Below are 8,943 nucleotides of genomic sequence, written 5' to 3'. Positions count from 1 at the left end.
CTCTCATGCTCCAGATCTGTCTTGGCTGGGCAGCTGAGGTTTCAGCTTCATATTACCTTCTCTTCATGACACAGCCTCACATACCATCCACATCTAGAATGTTGCCACTCTGCCAAGAAGGAAATGAGAGCATGGTGTGTTGTATGTTGACTTTTAAAGCTTCCACATAGAAGTAACACATGTCACTTCTGCTCATATTTCATTGATCATATTTCAGGAGGAAGGAGAATTATATTCCTACCATGTGCTCCATGATATATCCAGGAACATTTATCTGTATCAACGTTTATATTAATATTTCATTTTGGCACACTCAATGGTAGTGAATGGATAATAATAGCTCACTGTACTGAGGGCTTACTCTGTTCTGGGCACTTTGGTAAGGGCTTTGCTTCCATGATTTAATTTAACAATTCTCATATTGGCCCATAAGGCAAGTGACTTGAACTGCCAGACATTATTTGTCCTTCTAATATTCATTTCTCTGTTTGTTTGCTTTTTTTTTTTATGACTAACAGAACTGAGATTTCATTTGAGATGACCGTGTTTAAACCTCACATTGTTCTTAAAGGTATAGGGAAGGAGGTGAAAAACTTCTGGCCAAACTATGGTATGTGGAATTCCACAAAGAGAGCACCCCTTCTTAAAAGAAAAGATAAATGAGGCAGAAGGCAGAAATAATATCAAGAGATAACACAGCCATTTAGAGACAATAAGGTAAAAACCATGGAGATGGGAATGTAGTCGTGGTAACGTTGACCATGACATCAGCATATGGCTGATCAGATACCAGCAGTCTGTCGCCTCTCGCCTTCCTGTTCTGAGAGCTAAATAAGCTTGCTCTTTTTGAGCTGAATTTTAAAGGGTGTTCTCTTATGTTAATCTATATCTTTCTGACCAGATATAATTTATATACCCATGAATTAATAACAAACCAAAATAAGTCATACACGATAGATATACTGACCAACATAACAAGATCAATTAATGCCAGAGCTTTAGAACTTGGATTTATAATGGTCTGACTCTAAAATTTTGGTGATTAACAAAGGACTATAAAATTTCCTGAATATTCGATCAATTCTAAACAGTTCAGAGTCCAATCCTAGACACCTGATAATTCAAAACATGTGATAATCAAGTCATTAATATAATTTTGGTATCACTAAGGAACTCAGCAATTCTTGATGTTTATAAACAGAGTTTGTAAAAAAAACAACGCTTCAGTGGTATCAAAGTTTTATAATTAACGTAAGTTGGCAGTGTGATTTTAATGCTTAGATATATTTTTCCATGAAAGACTAATGATATGAGTGAATATAGGGTAACCAATACCTTCATTACACCTTGGTTCTTTCACATATGAATCGGAGTAGTTGATTAGGTAATACTCATTACTTTCTAGTCTGTGTAATCTATGATTTTACTGTGGTGATGAAAGCAGGTGCGTTTTAGAAATCTATCCATTCTTTTCACAGTAGCCATATAGAGCAACTGGTACCTACTTGTTTTAATATCTATCATCTCTAGGGCTGAAAATCTCATGAGGGTATGGCCATGCCTGTCTTGATTAGTCTATGCTTCTCGAATTTAACAGAGGATTTGCTCAAAATATATTAATTGGTGAGAAGAATGTTAAATATCATTCTTCTTGGAAAAAGGGGCAGAAAACATAAGAAAAAAAGCATCACTTTGAATTCAGCAGAGCAACTTGTATTCATTCTTTACTTTGTAACAGTGTGAACATTACAAGAGACAAAACTAAGTTTAAAGATATAAAAATAGTTTCTCTCTACTTAAAGATTTTTTTAAATTATTGATCTTGTGTTATTGTGTGTTCCTAGTCTCAGAAAGTAATGAAAATAATAGTAAATATTAACCTTCAGAAACTGATTTTTTTTCTGGATTGACAGTAGATCAACCTATTTGATAACATTGTGTTGATGATCAATAGCTTCTAAAATTTGAGTGGTTTAGCAAAATAAAAGTTATTGAACATTTGCTCATGTCACAATCTTGTATGTGTCTTATTCAGTAGAATGGACTTCCTCCCTGAAGTAATCCTGGGATCTAGGTTCCTTCCATAACTGGTTGTGCTATCTCCTTGGCCTCATCTCCATCTGTAACTATGTGGCACAGAAAAAGTATGAAGGAGATTGTGTCACAGTACTTTATGGTCCAAACAGGTAAAGTTTCATATTACTAGCACAAAGACTCATTAGTAAGAACTCACATATATGGCCTCATCTAACAGCAAGGTAGACTGGGAAATGTAGATTTACTGTTAATCCAAGGGAGGGGATAAAAATTTTCAGTAGAACTATTGGTTTTTGCTACTGTTGAATTAATAATTCTGTAATTTGCAATTCTATGGAAAATAATATAGATCACACTTCATGAAAAGACAAACAGCTATCCTTATATATTTACTCTGATCTTTTCGACTGCCCCTCAACCATCTCTAAGCATTGGCTGTTTTATCTTGATGACGTTAAGCTTTGTAAAAATAAATTGAACCCATTTTGGAAATTTCACTGTGGAAGCTGCCAGTGATATTATTTAAGCTCCTTGCATCACACATTCTTATTTCCTTAAAAATCTCATCCGTGGAAGATTCTGTGATGCTAATTCAATCTCAGCCTCTGTACTAATTCACATTATTTCCATTAGAAGTTCCATTCATAACAGAAACTGGATAAGCATATAAAACACAGAATTGGAAAGACATTTAAATTAAATGTAATGAGTCAGTGGCTTCTGTATTCCCTTTATTATATACAAATGCCAAATGAAACTTTCAGTAATGCCTAATGGTCATTGTTGGGTTTCATGATCATTTCATGTTTGCTCAAAAGTCAATTGAAATAATTGCCTTGGTTAAAATAATTTAAAGTCATCTGTAAAGTCAAACTGATTTACTGTGTGTGTATTTTCTCTCTACAAACAAGTACCTGCAAATAATTTTCAAATATTTTCTTATGTTTAAGGAAAAACTAAAAGCAACACAGTAAGAATGAAGGGGGAAATATTTTAAAGTTATATTATATCATTTTTGACTTTGTTTCTAAAATTTAGACTAGTAAGTCTGATACCCATTTAATAAGTTTTTACATGCAGGTCCTTATCTCGGTTCTTTGATTTTAAACAATGTTTTTACCCAATTAAATTTTAATTCTCAAGGGTCAGGGATTATGTCTTCCTGTTTAAAATTATATCCTCTACCTATGTGCTAAGTACATTTTAGATATTCAATAATTTATTTTAAATATTGAATATAAATATTGATTTCAAATATCAGATTCACTGACACACACCTACACACAAACGCATATGCATACACACACAAAGGTTATTTTCTGTGTAACTAAGGAAAATTACAATCTAAGTTTCAATTATTTAAATTATTTCTATAGACTGGTAGATTTGAAGGATCTTTTCTCAATACCTAAGCATATATTATAAATCTTAAATAAGAGTAATACATTTTATAGACACATTAAACCTATTCTCATTATACATTTTATTATCAAATTTTAAAGGAAAAAATATTTACAGAGCTAACAATATACTTGAATGGTAACTAACCATGTCTTTTGTTTTCTTGCCACAAGAGCTGGTATTGTTGTTTTATAACTCACAAAATACATAAGATTATTTTATATGTAAATTAACATATAAATGTAGAAAACTCAAGCTCTCAACATTATCAATAAGGAACTATACAACTCTAACAACTTTTGTTTTATAATTGTGTGGTTTATCCAAAATATTTCCCAATTTCTATTTCTAATATTCCATTATGCACACACATGCGTGCATGCACACGCGTGCGCGCGCACACACACACATATCTTGGGTATACTCCTTGTTCTTCCTTCAGTGTCATTGCCTTAATTATCACCATCACCACTGCCAATATCTCTACCTACTCTCAAAAATAAGTTAAGAGGAAAGACAAATCAGGATGTGAGTCACCAAGCATATAATCTTGACCACTCATAAGACCAAATATACTATATTTTGAACACTTTGAGAACATTTTCAGCAGGATTTGAAAAATGACTCTTCTAACTTCTGGCCCCTTCAGGAAGTAGTTATCACATAAAATATGTAAAATCAGGACTATCTGTGAGAATTTTCCAAATATCTTATATAGTGAGTATATGAAAATACATTTCCTTCATTCTCTAAACATTCTTCCTTCCAATTCAGAGAAAATTCCTCTTTATAACCTTTGGGAACAAAATAATAAGACCCAGGCTGAGTCTGACGTCACTTCACAGGAAATTGCATTCTTATTACTCATTCATTATATTTTAATTCTTTGAAAACTGACTCACTGTCATTCATTACTATTATTGAGAACTAGATAAACTAGAATGAGGTTATTTTGACAATTCCATTTATTAGCATACTTGTTTTATGTAAACAAAAGAGTGCCTCTAAAATGCTTGCTGATTATTGAAAAGCAATAATGAAAAATATTACAAATCACTTACTATTACATCTATTTTGGTATGATATGGGTCAAACAATTGTCTCAAAACAAAACTTCAAAATTTTCCTGGAGAATATAGGCAGTATGAGAGGCATAATTTTGATGTTCCTACAAGATTCTCATCCCCTAGTTATTTAATCAAAGACTATGCTAGGTACTGCTCTGAAGGAACTTTGCAGATGACATTAAGATTATGAATCAACTGACCTTTAAACAGGAAAAGTTAACATGAATTTTCTGATGATGCTCTTAAAAGCAAAAGGAAGGCTGAAGAGACAGTGAAATGCCGAAGGGGAAGGCTTAGAAGATACGAGGTAGAAGGGAAAGTCAGAGAGATTCAAAGTGAGACAAGGACTCTACCGGCTCTTGTGGACTTTGAAGGGGGCCATAAGCCAGGAAATGTGAGCAGGCCCAAGAAGCTGAGAATAATCAGCAAAGAAACTGAGACGTCCATCTTATAATCACCTGAAACTGAATTCTGTCAACAACCTTATTCTTCAAGAATTTGAAGGAACATGTGGCATTATTTAGGCATGATAACGAAAACACAGAATCTTTAAAAGATATTCAGCATTCTTCTGAAAAAAATGAAAGCATTAATAGAACATACTCTTTTGAAATATGAATGTAATCATTTCCAATGTTTGAAATGCTATAAATGATTCAGCATCTCTGTTTTCATAATTAGTGAAGCTTAAAGTCAGGGTCATTATCTTTATTCTCTAACTGAACATTTAACTATAATAAAATATGTTAAGCTTTAGAGAAGAAAGATACCCAAACACAAAGTGGGATGTGCTAGGTACAGAATGTATGAAACACTCAAACATTTACACCTAAGTGCATACATTTCCTGTCTTCAGAGCCAACTTATTTCATCAAGCTCCTAGGTGACGAGCTAAAACTAATAGTTTTAATAGGGGATAATTTTCTGACCCTCCCAGAGCTGGTGAATGATAACTCATCTTCCTATGTACGTCTGGCCAGGTTCTGCCCACTATTCATGTTCAAGGCTGTCAAGTGACCCAAACAGCTGTTGAAGAGAAAACATTAATCAGAAGAAAAGATACTACTCTGCTCTTCTCATATGTTTGAGGTCTCGAATGTGACCTGCTCAATTTACCCTACGAACATAAAGTATAATATCGTCTGAAAAAGTGACATCTGAGAAAAGGCAGCTAAACTGATTCACCACACCAGGGTGGGGAGAGTGCAAACACAGCAGGGTTGTTCTTGGGTACACTGGGTAGAGAACCCAAAGATATGAAGATGCCTCTGGAGAGGGCCTCGCATGTTCATTATTTTCAGCTGTTTTCTCAGGACATTTGTAGCTGCACACAGGCCGAACAGAGCACAAAGAAGATGCCCAGTCATAAAGAGCTGCAGACATGAGGCATATTTTAGAACCAATCTGAACCTGGAGACAAATTAAATCCCCTACAAATCTGTATTTCGGTTTTGTTTTTGTTTTTGTTTTGTCTGATGTTCTTTCCAGGACAAGCATACTGGGCCAAAAGTTTGGGATAGGACAGACAGCTGGGGAAATCAAATGGAAGGAGGAATAGTAAAGTTTCCATGTGCTAAGAATTTGCGGCTAAAGCAAATTAGATCACACCTGTCAGATTTGCTGCTGATTACCTCAAATTTTATCTATTAATTTCCATGAATGTTCTAGACTTGTGGTCCAAATGTTTACTTTGAAACAAAATAACAGATTAGGAATTTTTGCATTTTTTGTGATATGATTCCCCAATCAAAGTTAGCTGTTACCTTCCTTTCTTCTCTCTTCTTCTATCCTGAAATCAGACTTAAACATAAACTCTTAGAACCCAGTGGTTATATTTTATCTTAAAGTTCACATAGCAGCTAATTCAATGCTTGACAAATGAACAAGCTTAAATCTCTAATTGCATTCTAAATATACTCATGGAATTTAAAAACCTGATGATAGGAGAAAAAGCCTATATTTTTTACATCTCAGATTCTACTATACACTAGCCTAGGGTTAGCAAATATGTAGCCTCCAATTAAGTATCCATTGTGAACATTACTAATCTGTCACAAGAGTTTCCCACTGAAATGGCAAGAATATCCATCTCAACACAGAGATCCAGATAGATACTCTTAATGATTACATATGCCATGTGGAGTGAAAAGAATACACCTGCTGTGGAATGCTTTATTTTCTCATTGAGAGATAAGGAATCTGAGAGGTAAAGAGTAAATACTTTGGAAGGAAGACAGAACTAGTAAGTGACTGAAATGAAATTTGAATTTCCTTCTGTGTAGATTCAAAACCTTTGCTCTGTCTAGCCTACCACATTATGTTTCCAAGAAAACATAATAAAATCTATTAAAATTAGAATATTTCACATATTCCAACACAGCACTGTTTCTGGTTTCAGAAAGAATGGGTTTATATACTATCTTTGTCACTTATTGTTTCTGTGAGCTGGACATGGTTACTTAGGTTCTCTCTGCTCAGTTTCCTCATCTATAAAATAGGGTAATACCTACTTAACTGTACTTTTATGAGGAGTGAATAACACATGTGAATGCTTAATCCATTACCTAATACCTAGTAACTACACATTAGAAGTTAGCATAAATCATTTTTATTGTCACCTGCTGCACTGCATGAATGAAACTATGACTATGATGCAAATAAGGTGGAAATTATTATTGTAAACTATAATTATGATGTATCAATTACTCATCTCAAGGAATAGAGCCAGTTAAGCATCATGAATATTTTTTCTCTGCATTGATACCAAACATAATTATATTCCATAACTGCCCATTCCTATATTCCATTGAAATACTTTGTAAAAGTCCTATACTTCTAACAGAACTTACGGTAATATATAACTAGATAATGTAATTCATCATGCATAATGCAAGCCTAATTTGTTTGAAAAGCTGAAGAGTTTTATTTTATGGGGAATCACTACAAGCTGATAAGAAATGAAGATAGAAGCAGATTATCTTTTCTCTTGCTTTGACCAGTCAGAATAACTGTCAGTGTTGTGTAAATTCAAGACAGGGTGTTGGCAATGTAGTGGTGAGCGCTGCAGGGGATGGCAGCCATTAAGAGAAAAGCAGAGGTGGCGCTAAGAAATTAGAATGAGAAACTAAACATCAGGATCTCTCAAGAGGTATGTAGTAGTCACTTAATGGGAAGGCAAGAGATCAGACATTCACAGCATGGGGATCTGTACTACCATGCTGTTCTCTGCACTTTCGAAGGAGCCTATTAAATGACGGGTAATACTGGAAAACACTAAAATCTCACCAAAATGCCTGTCATCTAGTGTTGAAATATAGCCTCATGGATGTAAGCTTCTACCATCTAAAGAAGCTACAGGGGCACATTACAAGTCAGGAGTCCATCTAAAAGTACCCTGGAAATTCTCACAACCATGAGCAGAATTCTTAGAAGGGGAGAATTAAGCTCCATTTGTGTTCACTTTCATGCAGTTATTCTTTTTTAAATTTTGAGGAAATTGCTACTGCTGTCAGTGCATAACAATAAAGGACAGTATAGATGAAGGGTTAAACAAAGAAAAACCGTCAAGCAGCACTAAAGGTGATTCTTCTGAAAAAGGTAATATATCAGGTCAGAAACAGAGTTGTTAGACTCATTTTCCAGATAGGAACATTAAAGTCCTGAGAAGTGACATGATTTGCACAGTTAGTGTCAGAGGTGACACTGAATGTCCAGTGTTACTTTTGGCTTTAAAATGTCACACCAGTGCCATATGTACCTTATCCTTTGACTCAGTGTGGTGGGCCAACTTCCAAGATGGCCCCCAAGATTCTCACCCCATCATGAAACAAATCATCTTCCAGTTATTCAGTCAAATACTAGTCTAGATAATACTGCTGTGAAGGTCCCAATCAGTTAACATTAAGATAGGGAGATTATCCTCAGTGGGCTTGACCAAATCAGTTGAGCCCTTAAAAAGACTGGACTTTTCCTGGCAAGAAAAATTTGAAGCATGAGGAAAATTTGATATGAGAAAGTGGTATGGACTAAATTGTGTACCCCTGAAGTTTATATGTTGAAACTCTAACCCCCAATGTGACTGTATTTAGAGACAGGTTCTATAATGAAATAATAAAGACTAAATGGGGTCATAAAGATGGGGTCTGGTGTCTTTATAAGAAGCAGAAGAGGTACTCCCCTCTTTGTAAGCACATAGAGGAAAGATCATGTGAGTACACAGCAAGAAGGTGGCTGTCTACAAGTCAGGAAGAGAGGCCTCACCAGAAACCTACCCTGACAGCACTTTGATCATGGATTTCTAGTCTCCATAATAGTGAGAAAATAATTTTTAGTCAATTAAGCCACCTAGTCCATGGTATGTTATAGCAGCCTGGGAAAACTAATACAGGAAGATTCTCCATTGCTCAGTTTTGAAGACTGAGAGGGTCATGCGACAAGG

Source organism: Pongo abelii, chromosome 13 (genome assembly GCF_028885655.2).
Source record: "Pongo abelii isolate AG06213 chromosome 13, NHGRI_mPonAbe1-v2.0_pri, whole genome shotgun sequence".
Taxonomy (NCBI): Eukaryota; Metazoa; Chordata; class Mammalia; order Primates; family Hominidae; genus Pongo; species Pongo abelii.
This window is presented reverse-complemented; position numbering follows the sequence as displayed.